Genomic DNA, 17,618 nt, shown 5'->3' with positions numbered 1-17,618 from the left:
AGTGGGGAGAGAATGTGGAAAAAGGGGAATCAAACGACTTCAACTTTAGTTCCGAGGGTATTCTAAAATACCGAAACCGAGTGGTGGTGGCTAAAGATGAAGTGGTAAGGACGGAGATCTTAGAGGAAGCTCATCGGTCCAGATACACAATCCATCCGAGTAGTAGCAGGATGTATCAAGACCTAAAAGGAACATATTGGTGGGATAACATGAAGAAGGAGATCGCTCTGTACGTGCAAAAATGTCTCGTTTGTCAACAGGTTAAGGCGGAGCATCAAAAACCATCGGACTTGTTACAACCCCTTGAGATACCCGAGTGAAAGTGGGAAAACATCACAATGGATTTCGTTTCAGGTTTGCCGCGAACACAACGAGGACACGATGCCGTTTGGGTGATCGTCGATCAATTAACCAAATCGGCCCATCTCTTGCCGGTAAACATGAAATACTCCATGGAGAAATTGGCTCAGATGTACATGGACGAGATCGTAAGGCTACATGGCGTTCCTGTGAGCATCGTTTCAGGCAGAGATCCCCAATTCGTATCTAGGTTTTGGCAGAAATTCCAAGAGCCTCTGGGGATCAAACTCAACCTAAGCACCACCTATCACCCTCAGACGGATGGACAATCAGAGCGAACAATTCAAACTCTCGAGGATATGTTAAGGACATGCATTCTGGAGTTTGGGGGTAATTGGGGTTAACATATGACCTTAGTAGAGTTTGCCTACAATAACAGCTACCATTCGTCAATTCAAATGGCACTATACGAAACACTTTATGGGAGGAAATGTCGATCACCGATCTACTGGAATGAAGTCGGCGAGAGGAAAACCCTAGATCCAACGACTATTCCATGGATGGAGGAGGCACGAGAAAAAGTCGAGTTGATACGACAAAAGCTCCAAACAGCTCAAAGCCGGCAAAAGAGCTACGCGGTCAATCGAAGAAAAGACTTGGTGTTTGAAGTCGGGAACCGTGTTTTCCTCAAAATCACACCGTTACGGAGCGTCACAGCGGGCAGAGGGAAGAAGTTGCAACCGAGGTTCATCGGACCCTTCGAGGTTCTCCAGAGAATGGGTAAAGTAGCGTATCGGCTAGAACTACCGCCCAGTCTATCCCGAATTCACGATGTCTTCCACTTCTCGATGCTTAAGAAGTACTATCCCGACCCGTCTCATATCTTACAGTCGGAGGAAATCGAAATAGATGAATCGCTCACCTACGAAGAGAAATATGTACAGTTGCTTGACCGAAAGGTTAAGGAGCTGAGAAACAAACAGATTCATTTGGTAAAGATATTGTGGAGAAACCATGGGGTAGAGGAGGCCACATGGAAGGTGGAAGAGGAAATGCAAAAGAAATACCCTGAACTGTTCGTGAATCAAGGTGAGAAATTTCGAGGGCGAAATTCTTTTAAGGGGGAGAAAGTGTGAGAACCCGTAATTTTCTTAATTTCTAGGTTTTATTTTCTTTTAATTGCACCCTTTTCCACATTTTCTTTATTCGAAAAATTTTAAAAATAATTTTTATGAGTAAATATGATTTTTAAATCATTTTTCTAGTATATGTTAGTTTATAAGGTTTTAAGAGTATATACCGGATGTGGGACCCACTAGTGCGATAAATTCGATAAAATTCGGCCAATTAGGTTAAGTTGTGTATACCGGGTTTAATTTATCAGGTGTTAAGAGATAATTAGAAGTTACCTAGATGGATTATCATTGGAGAGACAAAAGGATAGAGTTGCATTAAATAAGGGTGACAAGTGTCAACTTGTGATTTAATCTTGACTTTGACTACTATTCATTTACTTTACCAATTAACCAAAATTGACCAACAATTCATCACTTTCTTCATCCTCTTGGCCGAACATCTTGGAGAGAAAAGAAAGAAAAACCTTCAACATATTCCTTCCAAAACTTGCTCCAATCTTCAAATCTAACCGATAAAATTTCAAATCACTCCATAAAAATCCTTAGTTAGGTGGTATTGAAGTAGTTGGTGAAATGGGTTGGAAGAAAGTGGTGCTAAGTAGCTTCCTTTCTTGAGGTTGCAAGGTGAGTAGCTAAGGAACTCCATCTTTGGTCTTGGTAATATTAAATTAATAACTTGTGTTGGTTAAATATGTGATTTTGTGGAAGATTTCTTGACTTTTGGTAGAGATTGGTAAATTTTTTATATTTATTCTTGATTTTTCTGTTTTTATATGTTTAATATTGTGTGGCCATGGATGATGGCGTGGGATAGTCTAGAATGAAGCTATAGTGCGTAAATTGTAGCTAATTGCGGAAAATTTCCACTTTGTGCGAAAAATTCCAGATTAGGGTTTCAATTAACCCTGTTCTGCCCGGTACTGTTTGGATAGGAAGAAGGCCGAATTAGCCTTAGGTTAAAACATAAAAGTTGTAGGAAATAATGTTTTATAGTATCCTGTAAAATTCCAGCCCAATCTGAGCTCGGTAACTTGTGAAAAGATGGAAATACCCAGACTGCCCTAGGTAGGAATTCGGCGGTCAGGGTTGGCAGTTCACCCAAACTGACCGCGACCGTTCACCCTGATGCGTACTGAGTTTGATTTTGGCCAAAACACAAAAGTTGTAGTGCTGTGTCTTCACTTTCTAACGGCCCTGGAAAGGCCCCAATTGGATTCGGTAGCCCGAGTTATGGTCGTTTAACCAAAATGTGGTTAGCTAACCTGTTTGTGCGATTCTAGTTTGGTACATTGAAATTTTGACCTAGTTACACCATGAACTGGACTGAGTGGTCTTCAGTAAAGTTGTAGCCCTTTATCTTAGCTTCGAAACGGTATGAATTACACCTTAATCCGATAATTGTAGCTCCGGTTGTGTCCATTACGCTAAATAACATCAAATCTGCCTTTCGGGTTTAGGGCTTAAACTTCATTTCCGGACTCTCCCTAGTTTGATTTTGCACTTATACGTTCTATTTGATTTTACTCTAGTAGTATGTGGATTCGGTTTATGACTCGTATTCGAGTCTCATTGTGTTTACTTGAATGTTTTAGGGCGTGCCGGTGACCCAAGGCGCTCATTGGACGAAAATTTGTAAAATTCCTTTTGTTTGATTGGTGAGTGTATTACTCACATACTTGTTACTTCATGGCTTCGCTATACTTGAAATCTATGGCTTGAATGCTTGTGTGTAGTGATGAGCTTGGTTGAGTTAAGGGTATACTTTATCACTCTTACATTCAATGGCTTATGTGACTGTTACTGTATCAATTGAATGTCTTTGAATATACTTGAATTGGTGTCGTTTGGACATGTATCTAACGACTCTTACTGTTTACTCTGAGTTCAACCCCATTGGCGGTCGATTGACTCGAGCCAGCAAGGGCATGGTCGAGGAGATTGATAAGTCGTGGGGACTGTTTCTATGGAATCATTGGGTATGAGACCCTTGATTCCGGTATACTCGAGTATTACCATTGTAAACTGAATAGAGTTCGGGCCCGGTAGGGGTATGTGAGGTGGATGGAAATTGGAGAAAGTGGGGTCTACGGTATTGGTTACTTCTTTAAGCGTTGACGGAGGGTCAACGGGGCGAGATCAAGTACGGCAAGCGAGGAAAAGGGCTCTTGAGAGCCGTCCGTATCCTTTTATTGAATTTAAATGTAATGTTAGTTCGGATTACTTGTTGAACCTTTGGACTGAGCAAATTTGTGCTTATGTGAACTTTACTGATCTGCATGAGTGTACCTCATTGGGCGAAAGCTCACTCCATTGCCTTTGTTTTCTTTACAGAGATGTGAATACCTTTTGGAAACTGTGAATTTGAAGTCGAGTTGAGCTAGTTTAATATACTTTTGTATAGCTCCTTGATGGTTGGAAAATCTAAATTATTTTGTTTTAACACTATCTTTTGAGTTGTAAGCTGGAAACCTTACATGTATAAATGTGATTGGCACTGTTCATGTGCGGCTCCGATATTCCGTTTTCATTTCATGGTTTTGTTTAGTTTGAGTGCGCTAATACCTTCCGGAACGTTTTAGACTGTACATAGTCGCGCTAGTAGTCCTGGTGAGAGTTGGGCAGGCAGTCCGCTCACCCCTTTGGTACGCCTTAGAGGAAGGTGGGGCTGTCACACCAAGTACTGTATAGATATTTATCTCTTTCACTGGCTAATTCCTCTATCCATCTACAACTCACAAGTCCATGGATTGAAACTGTTCATTACCCATTGACAATGAAACTAGGCGTTATAATTGAATCGACATATAGCAAGCCACTGCATTTATTTTTCCATACAATTTACTTTTTTTCATTATCCAACCCCTTCTAAAGATTGCCTATCCTTGAAAGAGAACGCCAAATAGGTGCATCTTACTAGGTCAAATTACCTTCAACAATAACTTAAATGAACTACCATTTATTTCTAAGAATAGCTAAAGAACATCTCATTGTACACTAAATACAGTAACACATATAAAATAAAAATATATAACAAAATGTATCTTTTACCCTCTTACTCCACTTTTGTCATATCCTCCTATGACCAACTTCAAGATTTCTTTGCTTTAAGAGTGCTAACTCATTTTGTATATTGTGCTATAAAAAACTCTCTTACTTTCTAGTAACTTTTTTGAAGCAACTACCGCCATTTTTTGCATTTGCATACCCACAATTGAACCGCAAATGGATCCTTTAACATTTTTATAACTATATAAATAAACATAAGCACGTTAATGAAAAGCATTTACGAGAAAACTTATTAAGAAAAGAACAGTACTATTTGGATAATATAGCAAAATAATCGTGTCATATTTCATAGCTGATCATCAAAGCAATGCATAAATTAGTTGGCCTTTACATCCCAATAATTGTTTATTGTCTGAATTTTTTTGCTTCTATTTAATTTATCACTTCAATTAAAGTATCTCCCAAGTCCAAGTATAAGGAGCATAATACGGCATTGAAAAATAGCCAATTCATATTGATTTTTTCGGCTTACCCATCGAAGATACTAGGAAAAAATAAAACCCATCACTAGGTAGAAACTTCTTTGCCTTAGCTACCAATTGAAGTTAGTGTTACCTTTTCTTTTAGCAAAACAATAAACCAAGTATGTAAACTTTTTCTTAAGCAGAATCTTTCTTTTTTTGCCCTTTCATTTTCTTGCATCGATAGAGGAATTTCCTTTTTTTATTCATCTCTATTTTAAGTTATCTACAAAAGGTTACTAGCCTATGATGAATAGAGAGAAAATTAAAAAAAATGTCACTACAATTCTAGAATATCTTTCACTCTATATCATTGAGTGCAGACCTTATCCATAATTTTAATCAATTTAGGAATGATTAGGCAATTACTTTCATTATGCCCTAATCTACCTTATCATTTTAACAAACACATTGAAGATTTAAAAAAAAAAAAACTTATGTAACACGCTTGTATGGTAATCTTAGTCCCACACATTGAAATCAACCAGATCCGACATACTGGTGGTTAAATAAAATCTAATGATTCTTATGATTCAACTTTTTCTACCTATTCGAATGCTTAAACTAGAAAAGAGAATGTTCCAACTTGCAGATCCTGGCATGAACATATGGGATGCATAAACATCACAATTTGCTCTATGTAGATGAATCCAAATTTGCAGATCCTAAGTCCTCCTATGAGCAACACCACCTAGATGCAGGGGAGATAGAACTAGAAGAAGGATGTGCACTCAATAGTAATGAACCTTTCTCTCCAACCAGCATTAGGATCAGGAGTTCCAAATCAATGTCACAACATGCGCACCATGCCAAGAATCGAAATTCTGCAAAAGTTTAGCTCGGCATCGGTATTAAACAGTAAGGCTAATGGAAGAAAAAATAATAATCATCTTAATACACCCAAAGATAAAGGCAATTAGGATCAGGTCGCACATCAGCCATCAAACTAGAATAATTGGACTTAGCCAAAACTACTTGATGGTATTCTTTCTAAGAATGAGGGAAATTTGGTAACCTAATGGAATTCCTTTCTATTAAGATCCAATAAGTCTATAGTCATAAGAATGGGAACCAATTACCATCTGTAAAAATAGATCCTCCATATTACACTGCCTATTTGCTGATGATATCATACTTTTCTCCAAAATTTGCTCTATAAGAGAAATGTTAGATGAGTTCTCAACTTAGTCTCAAAGTCAACATTGACAAGTTTAGGATATGTTTCTCCCCCGACACTTCTCAAGGAACTAGACAATAAATTTCCAATACTCTAGGCATTAGAGAGGCTAGCAATCTTGGTTGTACCTTGAGTTTCCTCTAATCCATGAGAGAGTCAGTAAAAATTATTTCAATTTTAGTGTAGAAAAAATTTAGTAAAAACTCAATAGTTGGCAAGCCAATCTCCTCTCTCTAGCTGCTACAAGAACTCTTATCTAGTAAGTCACCTTTGCAATTCCTTCTTTTTACATTCATATGCACCCCTTTCTCGTTCCTTTTGTGAGAGTATTGATAGAATTCACAAGCATTTCTTTGGTGTAGGCTAATAAATATAAGAAAATTAGCGTTACCAATTGGGACATTATAACCCAACCTAAAAATCAAGGAGGTCTTGGCATTGAGAAGATGAAAGCCACAAATGAGACTGCCTTAGCCAAGCTCAATTGGAGACTTTACAATGATAATAGCAGCTTATAGGCCACCATTTTTAGGGCTAAATATGTAGATCAAGGTAACTCTACCATCCGTAGGAAACTCTTTCTCAAAAAATGCCCTAGATCCATTAACAAAATTGCCTTCTCCAAAGGGTTGACATTTTCAATGTTAGTAGACATTGAATTATCAAAAATGGCCTTCACATTAGGTTCTCGCATGAAAATTGTACTAGCATAGGGCTCCTTAGAAATCTCATTCGAGGTCCATTTGCTCAAGGAGAGGATGTACTCCTTGTTAAAAACTATTTTGGTCCAAACTAGCCTTGGAATTTGCATGCTATCTCTTTTGACATCCCTGACTCCATCACTCAGGAAATCAAAGCAATTCTAAAGCAAAAAGATAATAATGGCCTAGAAGCCATTATTTGGGCTGTAGCAAATTCTACTCCAAAAAAGCTTACAAGCTTGCTTTCCACTTCTCTAAGCCTTATCAGTCTATCTCTGAACCACTCAACGCTTCTTGGGTTTGGAGCATTCAAGCTTTATCGAGAGTTAAACACTTTATTTGGTTGTGTTTCCTTGACAAACTTCCTACTAAAAATATGTTGTATTCGAGATACAACATTACTGATAATTCATGTCCTTTTTGTGACATATTAAGACCTCTGAGCATGTAATTAGACTTTGCTCCGAGGCTCTTCAATTCTGGAACTCTCTTAGATTTAATTCCCAGAGCATGGGTATGACTAATCTCTCTTTCTGTGACTAGTTAAAGATGGGTTGCTTTCAAAACACAAGAGCAAGTGTGTATCCTATCCCTTAGGACACATTATTTCCTTTTGCTTGCTGGAATTTATGGTATAACTAAAACATGTTCATTTTTTATCCTATTAAGAGAACTAAAGATCTTTTACGACTTTATTTATTCATTATATCTGAATTTTCTTTTATTGGACCTTCTAAGCAACCAAGTTCCATGAAAAATAAAATTCTTATTTCTTGGTCTTTTTCCCCTGCCCATTTTGTCACGTTGAACACAAATGGTGCCTCACTAGGTAATCTAGGGAAAGCAGGTATTGGTGGGCTCTTGAGATATCATCTAGGATAGTGATTGGCTAGGTTTAGCAGAAACATTGGAATTGCTACCAATTCAACATCAGAGAAATGGGCAATCAGAGATAGAATCATCTTGGCTTTACAAAATATCACACACATCTCATAATTTAATTGAACACGGTTGTTTTGGTTCTTACATCTTATCCTAATCAGAGCTAATAGGAGGCTGTAGCAAGTCAAAATACAACATGTACACGGTGAAGGAAATAGGTGTGCAGACCTAAAGAGTAGAAGTTAAGAGAACTTCTTGTTTGCTCTCTCTCTCTCTCTCTCTCTCTTTCTCTAAGCTATTACTAATACTAGTACAAATAAAAGATAATGGAGTTTTTTAAGTGAGAGTCCTCAAGCAAGCGAGATAAAAACAAAATTTTACAAATGGTTTCTAAATGTTTTGTGCAATTAGTCATTCTAAATTTTGATGGTCGCTATCACCGTTAGAGTATAGTAATCAAGAACATCTTGATGTTTAAAAAGTATTGGCATGTTGTTGAATTTGGTGTTGCTGTTGAAGTAACACTAATATATAAATGCACAAGAAAAAGAGGTTGAAGGAGAAGTATAATTGGCATTGCAGTAGAAAGGCTCAATAATTTGTCAAAGTACAAATCTATATATCATAGGCTAGACTAACAACCAACTAACTAACTAAAAATACTTGAAAAAAAGACTATGCTTAAAAATAGTTTGACATTGTTTAGAAATAATGTCAGAAGACTCAAAATAATTTTTAAACACTCTACTCAGTCTACTAATCCACACCTCATCATAGCCATTTTAGTCAAATGTATCTTCATTAACAAAGTATATAACCAAATAAGATGAGCAAGGAGCTGCCTATTAAGTAACTCCATCTATTTTGTCAAATCATGGAGTTTTCATGGCAAATTACATAATAAATTAAAAAATCCCTTAAAACATGATTTAAGCTTTGATAAATACCCTCTTTATGATGATCTAGAAATTCAAAAACTAATAGTTTACGTTTTCTTTTAAAACTAATCACTTAGCGACTCATTAAAGCAAGGGATTTCTTAGAAGATATACTTTCAAATAAATAAATATTGTTGTCGAAAAGTTGTTAATGGCAATTTGGGATTTTCACGAAAGATAAATCATGAATAAGTTTTCTTCTCGAACAATAAGAAATCAATTTTTGAAAACTTAACTTTCTTAAAAAATTTCACATCCCTTTTACCCAACACTTACTAATTTTACCACCACTAGTGACCACCACCTTGCCACCACAAAAACCATGCAACGACAGGCTAGGCCACCATTTATAGTTGGCGGTAGGGCTGTAATCGAGTCGAGTCGAGCTCGAGTATCGCCATATTCGAGCTCGACTCGACATACAGAAAAGGTGCTCGAGCTCGAGTGAGTAGTATTATTGGAGCTCGAGCTCGAGCTCGAAGCTTGCTCGCAGTACTCAAGCTCGACTCGCATAGGCTCGAGTCCATGCAAGCCTTATCGAGCTCGGTCGAGCTCAAGTTATTAAATTTCATTTTCTTGATAATTTTTTAGTGAAAAGACATTATTGCCCTTTTAAAATTTTTATATGACTTGAAACATTTCGTAAATTCGACAATTCTTTTGGGTATAAGGGTAATTTTATAATAATAATATATTAAATAATTAAAATTAAAATGCTCGATAAGACTCGTCGAGCCTTCAAGCATCGCTTCTGGATGCTCAAACTCGACTCGATAATCTTATCGAGCTGCTCGAACTCGACTCGAACTCAGTTTGACCGAGTTCGAGTCAAGCTTTAGCTCGCGAGCAGCTCGGTTCAATTACATCCCTGGTTGGCAGTAGCAACATGCAGCCCTAGTTGCAATAACAGCTGTGGCATTTCCATCCTTGGACTTAGTGGCTGTTTAGAAATCCTTCATTGTAGCAATTAGCTTTTTTTGTATATAAGAGATGGATTTTAAATATTCCATAAGTATTGCACAAATTTACTTGAAAAGTGGTTACATAAAATGATAAAAACTTGTCTTGCTTAAATTCATACAAACATACCAAGACTATAATCAAGGGATAATTTTAGAAACCTCCTTTGAAGTTTTTGACAATTTCACTGCCCTCCCCTGAGATTTTAAAAATTTTACTCGCCTCCCCTGTCAATCATTTGGGACCCAATGCTTATATCATTAATGGCTAAATGACTCTATTACCCTTATAATTTAGAATAATTACACATATATTTGAAGGAAAAGAGTTAAATGTTTGCTAACTACATTAACCATAATTTGGATTGTAAAAAGTTAATTAATTCGCCATCTAAAAATAGGTAATATTAGGTGCATCTTTTTTAATTTTTATATACTTGACAAATAAAAGAAATCAAATGTAATGCAGTTGATAAATTAATGGATTTCGAGATGAGAAACAATTAAGCCATTTACAAACTAATTAACCATAATTTGATATGTAAAAAAGAAAATCTAATTTGGCCTCTAAAAAGGGATCCAATACTAGGCATCCCTTTTTCCAATTTATGTACTTGATAAATAAAAGGAATAAAAAATAAAGAGATTTCAATTGGACTAATTTTTTTTTTGTAATTGTGGTATCTTAAGGTATGGAATAAAATTGTTTTGTTAAATTTTGAAAGTTGTTATTTTTGTTATGGATGATGGAAATTTTTTATTGACCATGTGTAGTAATGGCCCCATAAGTAAATTAACAAGTTAGATCAAATATTTAATCCAACTAGTGTAATAGTTGAGGAGTACTCTTGGCATAAATAAATCTTCTCACACCTAAAATTTTTCTTAATTGTTACTTTTTTGAATTGGGCTAAATTGTTATAAGAAAGTTGGTTTCAAGGGAGTTTAGTGATATTTTTAGAACCTCAAAAGAGGGTAACAAAACTGTTAGAAATCTCAGGGGAGGTTTCTCAAATTATCCCTATAATCAACTAGGCTTCTATGCAAGTTTACACGAATTAACACAAATGCCACGTGTAATTTCTTTGAAGAAACTTAAACAAAAAGAAAGAAAATGTAACTTTTTAATGTTTATCATCAAGAAGACATCCAAAACTTTCTCTTTTTCTCTTTGTTCCCCCTAGCTACTGATTCTCTCATAAGGGTGGTAATTTCTGGCACAACACAATAATACGATTCAAATACGACTTAATATTAATAGATTTATTATGAATTAGATATAAGTGGATCATTATTGGGTTGACAGGAATATGAATGTAAGAAGGTCAAATTGGTTCAACTCATAGGTTGACACACTAACTTGATGATAGTTGAACATTAATGGATCATCTATCAGCTTGTTTTTTTTTTTCTATTATTGGGAAAATGCCAGTTTTTCATCCGTAAACTTTGGACTATGGACGCATTTCGTCTCAAACTTTCTGACAAAGCACATTTAGTATTTGAACTGTCAAATTTTAACCAATTTCATCATTAAATGGAAAATTAGTCAATTTGAATGGAAATTGGAGCTGGGAAGAATGGTATTGGAGCTGCTAGAGTGAAGATAGCCATTTTGTTTTGCTAATTTTAAGTCGTGCAAATCTTCTTACTTAATGGGTTCATGCTCATTACATGCTCGACTTACATTCAAATTAATTAATTTTCCATTTAAGGATAAAATTGATAAAAAAAAACAGTTTAGATACTAAATATATTATGGCAGAGAGTTTGACAATGAAATTTGTTAACGGCCCAAAGTTTAGGAATGAAAACATACATTGTCCCTTCTATTATTTGCTATTATAACTTTAATGTCTGATTATGTGTGGAAGTATTAGACTTTGTTCCTATTGAGAATTCTAAACATTGAAACTTATTTTGTATTTTGAAGACTTTACTAGGCATTGTGTCTTCAAAAAAACTTGTAGACTTTTAAGTTATGCATTTTATTATGCATCAGTAATGAGTTTTCTTTTTATTGAAAGCGGATGCTGAAATTTGACACTTGCTTTCATGTTTTAAACCTTGAAGATTTTATCGTGCATCTTATCTTTGAAAACTCTTCAAACTCTTCAATAGCAAGACTAGATGAAGTAGAATGTGTGTTACACGACTTCATTTAACAACAATTATTATCATTCAAAATGTTTAATGAGTTAAATGGATTGGGTTGTGTTAACCTGTTAACGAGCACGTCATGACATATACAACACGAAAGTTTAGTGGGTCAGATCCAAATTGAGATTTTTTCGGCACAAACATGACAATAACACAACACAAACATGCCACGATCTATTGCCAACCTTTCTTTCCGACTATATTTAGTATTGATAAAGTAGCAGAATAGTGAGAAAAGAGAGGCTTAATCAGGCTGTTTAAAGGTGTCTTTGCCTTTAGTAGAGAAACTTTTATTACGGACCTTCGTACCAATAGATTTGTTGGTAGGAATGTGCCGTGATAAAGTAACTACTATTTTCTTGTCGGTAACTAATGTCTCTCTTTGCAGTGCACTAAACACTAGGCCCAACCCCAGCATGTTTTTGGGACTTTGCTCAATTCATTCTTAGTTATGGCTAAACAAGCCCCGTTTGGTATCGCAATGGAGCACTAAAATTTAATGTATTTAGATCTTAATATATTAAGACGCATTTAATAATCAAAAATTGAACATCTAAATTAATTAAGTGCTATTGAATTTTCTAAGCAAAACTTGTTCTAAAAAATAAGTGATAAACTATTCACTTATCACTGAATGTAACATACACTCAAATGTATTTGATTTAATACTTAACAATTCAATAATTTAATAGATTCAGATTTCAGATTTCAATTTTCACACTTCAATTTTATAACAAAGGCACCCTTAGTTTAACTACTTCTTTTTTTTTTCCCTTTCATTACTCAAAAGTTGATATTTTTTGAAGTCAGTTACACCCACTATTTTTGTAAGAGTAAATCTTATATACACTGACAATGTATACACTATCATGGTTGGATACACGACACATATGCAAAATTTGGATTTCAAATTCAAATTCGGATTATGTGTCATGCATTCAATGGTGAAAGTGTACATACTATCAGTGTATGGAAGATTAATCCTTTTTGTAATGTAAGTAGTTTATATTAAGGAACGAATTTTCGGTAGTTTCACACTTATTCCCTGTTCATTCCCAGTTTTAACTCAGGCAAAGAAGCCAACCGGCTGGTAGACCAAAGCAAAGGTTGGGCTCGTCCTTGCGAACAGCAAACGAGTCAAGTCGCAGGAATTATAAGGCAATATCAGCCCTCAGTCCTGCACTTGAAATAAACAACCTAGTCGGCTAGTCCAAACATTTTCTTTGGCACCTATCATCTTCCACTAATATACTAAGGAAACAATTGAGAAAATTTTTGACGTATAATAGTCTTGAGACAAGATCCACCAACTTAAATCCAAGTTAATCCAATTTGAGCTTAGATGTGTATGATGGTGTTAAGACAATTTTGGGAACTGAAACTAAAAATGCTTGCTCAATTTTGTCCAGTGAAATTGCATGAGCAAAATGAGTTAATACAATTTCTTGGCTAAATCAACAAGGATAAGTTTCGCCATTTCCCCCAAGAAATAAGGGTGCTCGGGCTGGTAGAATTAAGGCAAGGTATAACTACTGTGATTGGTTTATTTCTTCCAAACTTCAATCATAATTACACGCATAAAAAGAAAAATTACACGCATCCTTGTGGTCTACAAGAGCAAAATTAACAAGTACAAAAATCTACTATATCTTGAATATATATTTTGTCGTTGGTTAGATAAGTTTGTAGTATAATTTTTAGAATATTTTATAAGAAAATAATGTGATATAGCACTATGTTATTATGTATGTACAAGAATACGTCACGTTACACACTCTGAATCAGTGATGATTGTCAGGGATTTTAATGTAGGTACTTATGAGAATTATAATGTTTAGACTATCATATACATGAAGAGATAACTTATTGAAAAGGGAAAAAAGTGGAAATCAAATTCGTTAATATGCTTTTTGAAAAAAAATTAAAGGTTAATTATCTAATCCAACATCCCTCATCCAATATGATCGTTTATTAACTAGCTTGTTGGTTGCTAGCCATTTAATCGATGAAAACCCTAATTGAAAAAGGTTAAAAGCACCACATATTGAGGATTAAATTTAGTGTACTTTGGTGATGTGTTTCTAGATCTGGCAGAGGTTAATTACTTTAATTCTATCAGGGTCAAAAAATATGTCGGCCTACTTCATCTTCATGTGGTTCGAGAATTTAAATACGCAGCAGTTGCCATGTGGCTCCACATAATCCATCAAGGTGGTCTATCAATAAATAAATTTTCAGGTACTAATGAGTTTAGCAAAAAGCAGTTAAACGAATTGACAGGGGAAGGTGATTATGATTTGAAAAAGAACTTGCAAAAAAAAAACAGTTTGCCAATTTGACAAGGGAAGGTTGGGGGGTTGGCAAAATGGGCACCACTTGTTTGTATAGTATCTTCATGAAAATGTCATAGCATTTATTTCATATTTCATTGATCTTTGAAAATGTTAGATGCTTCCGTGTTTGCACGTCTCATTCCTTCTCTATTCAAACACCTTATCCAAAGTCGTTTTCTCCTGTCATTTCTGGTGGAGTTAGTTTGATCTTTGAGGTAACACTGAATTAATTTATGTGCTCTAGAAGAACAATTAGCTTGGTGCCAAGTGTAAAGTACATTAACCATATTTGCTTTCCGTTAAAGAATAAAGAGTTCAAAGACAATTCTTTTAAAAGGCAATTGTCAGTTTCCACTACAATTCTTAAAAGACAATTCCTATTTATGAGTATATTAGATAGTGTAGTTTCAAACTTGAGCCTCATTTGTCAAGTGAGTTTTTTGGATGTTTATCTAAAATTTTACTGTATTTTACTGTAAAAATTTTTAAAAAAATTTTTGAAATGTATTTTTTTTGAATATTTTGAAGTGTATAGTTTAAAAACTTTGAGAAATTTTTTAAAGTTACTAAAGTTAAAGTTTTCAAAAAATTTGTAGCAAATAAATTTAACAAAAAACTTATCTGCCAAACAAGGCGTTGATTCCGTGGTTGTCCATTAAACAGTTCACCAATGGGTCGATTTGGACATAAAAGATATTGCTACTAAGTAGAGAGGATAGAAAGAACATTTAATTATGACCTTTTTGACTAGCTTCGTGAATAAAGTAGATGAGACTAATTAGACTATGACGTCAAATTTGTCAAAGTCGGCAAAACTTGATACATGCGTACACACACACACATATTCATTTACGAAGTCACCATGGAAACGGTGGAATCCACTATTTCTTTATCTGTCTATTTACTTTGATTTTTTTACACTTATAGCAGATAATACAATTTCTTAACTTTTTTCCCCTTAATTTCACCTAAACAAAAATGTTGTATTTTCTGGTACATCATTATGGATTTGCTTAGTCTTGCGTACTTCTCGAACGATGAAAAAGTAGTTAATAATTAATGAAATAATTTTAAATAATTGGAATCGCCCTTAGGAGAACATTTTTTATTCGACACTATATAAAAATGAGCTGGGTGTATGTTAATTTTATTAATTTAATATTGGGTGGACATATTATATATCAAGATTGGAAAGTGTGGATATGGTTGGATGGTAAAATTTCTCTTTGCCAAGGAGAGGACACGGGTTCGATTCTTGTTTTCCGCCCAAAATAAATTAATATGATAAAGAATTTGTTATAAATTGCACATATTTCCTCTTAGTTTTTTGAAATAGCGACTTCTTTGTCAATTTTTTTTCAGACTAATTAATATTATAACACTCTAATCTCCCGAACTGATTGTAGGAACCAACTAAAACTAGTTTACAGGATTTTGAGTATCTATTAGTTGTTCTTATACAGATTTCTATTGGTTTCTATGTTATTAAAGTAGACACCAAATAAACACATTGTTTAGACTAACTCAAAAATTGGACTTTCATTCTATTGTGAACCAAATGGAAGAAATTTTGGTGAACAGAGTCACAGACTGGTTCGCACAATAATAATGGTTAAATGTACTAAATCCAGCTTAACTTTACTCTTAGTTGTATTTTACCTTCCTAAATTGTGTTAATATGCACTTAATCCCCTTTTTGATTTGTTTGGAGAAAACTTTTCTTGCTATGTTATGTTTCTTTTATCCTTCATTCTTTCATCCCCCAACTATTTTTTTTTCTTTTCTATGTCTTTCTTTTTCTTTTTTTCCCCCCTTCTCTCATGCCATATTTCCTTATCTTTCCAGTTAGTATTGCCAATTTTATGCTTATAGTAATATTTTAATTTTCTTCTACTTCTAATTTTACTGTTCTTATTTAATTTATTTATTTTCACTATTATAATTCATAGCATACTATATGGTATGAGCAAATGCTATCTACTTGTCACAATGAAAAGCATATCTTGCAACTTAAATATTTAAGTAGATATAATCAAACCAGAGCTTATGATTACTTAATTTAAAAACAATAACAATTAAACAAAACAAGTATTCTTGTTTATTTTTACTGTTTACTAATCGTAGTTGATAAACATTATTTTTATTATGATTTACTATTACTTTTACTATTAATAAATGATAAATTCTAAGCTTTAATTTATTTGTATGTATTTGAATAATAAAATACTATGTTAAATGTGCTTTGCATATATCTAATATATATATATTCTTATAACATAGGGTTTGTGATTATTATTATTAATGGAAATAAATAAATGAAAAAGATAAAATGTAAAAGAATAAGTTTGAGTAGATTAAACTTTTTAATCTAAATGTCCAAATAATAATACCAAAGGAAAGGAAATTAGGTAATCATGTGAGAGAGGATGAAAAGGAACGATTAGAAAATGAATGGGAAAAGAAAAAACAAAGAAAGAACATAGAATAAATTATAGATCGAGAAATAATTAATAGAGAAAAGGCCCTTTTATCCTAAAATCCAGAAAGGGTAAAGTGCCTTAAGAAAAAGTTGAAGAGGATAAATGCAATTAGAGATAAAATTAGGAAAATGTTATTTGCACTGCAATTTTTATTGTTAACACTCCCACTATCATTTTAATCATATAGTTTTCATTTATTAGACTATATGATAAAACAAATGATAAAAGTGTAAATAACAAAAAAATGGAGTGCACATAATATTTCTCTTAAAATTAAGAGGATCTAGTGATACAACAACAACAATAATAATAATAATAAAATTGCGAGATCCTTCATTGATTTCCACGCTCATCTCTAGTTCTTGCATTTTGTACTTTGCCTGTAAGAGGGTTTAGAAACACTAGAAAAACTCTTTTGAATTACGAAGATATATTATCTTTTACTAAACTAAATAATTTAACTACTTTGAAAAGTTCTCATGCACAGAGTTTTATTTATGGATTAATCATCTATACACTGATAATATATACACTTTCATCATTTGATGCATGACATATAACCCGAATTTGAATTTAAAATCCAAATTTTGCATATATGTCATGCATCCAACTTTGATAGTGTATATAAGATTTACTCTTAATTTATTGCCTATAAATGAAGGAGAAAAGTTAAAGTTGGCGGGGAAGGAGATTTTAAACGATTATCTAAATGAATGATGACCTTGATAAATGTAAAATAAGCTCGGTAAAGGCATAAGGGCCAACTATTGTGTTATTCTTGAAATATGTGCCAAAATAAAGTGACTTATGACATATTTATGAGTTTAGAGGCTATGTCATTGTATTTAATTGCAACAATAAAACTAAGATTTTTCGACTTTATAAAAAAAAAGTAAAATTTTTCCACAATTGCAAAAATTAAAGAAGGTTAATATAATCAATATTTTATTTTATATTTCTTATTCATTTTTGTTGACTCAATCACAAAAAAAACCTTAAAAAGTAAAAGATGCACCGACCTTTCT

Source organism: Coffea eugenioides, chromosome 9 (assembly GCF_003713205.1).
Source record: "Coffea eugenioides isolate CCC68of chromosome 9, Ceug_1.0, whole genome shotgun sequence".
Lineage (NCBI taxonomy): Eukaryota > Viridiplantae > Streptophyta > Magnoliopsida > Gentianales > Rubiaceae > Coffea > Coffea eugenioides.
Note: the sequence above shows the minus strand (reverse complement) of the source record.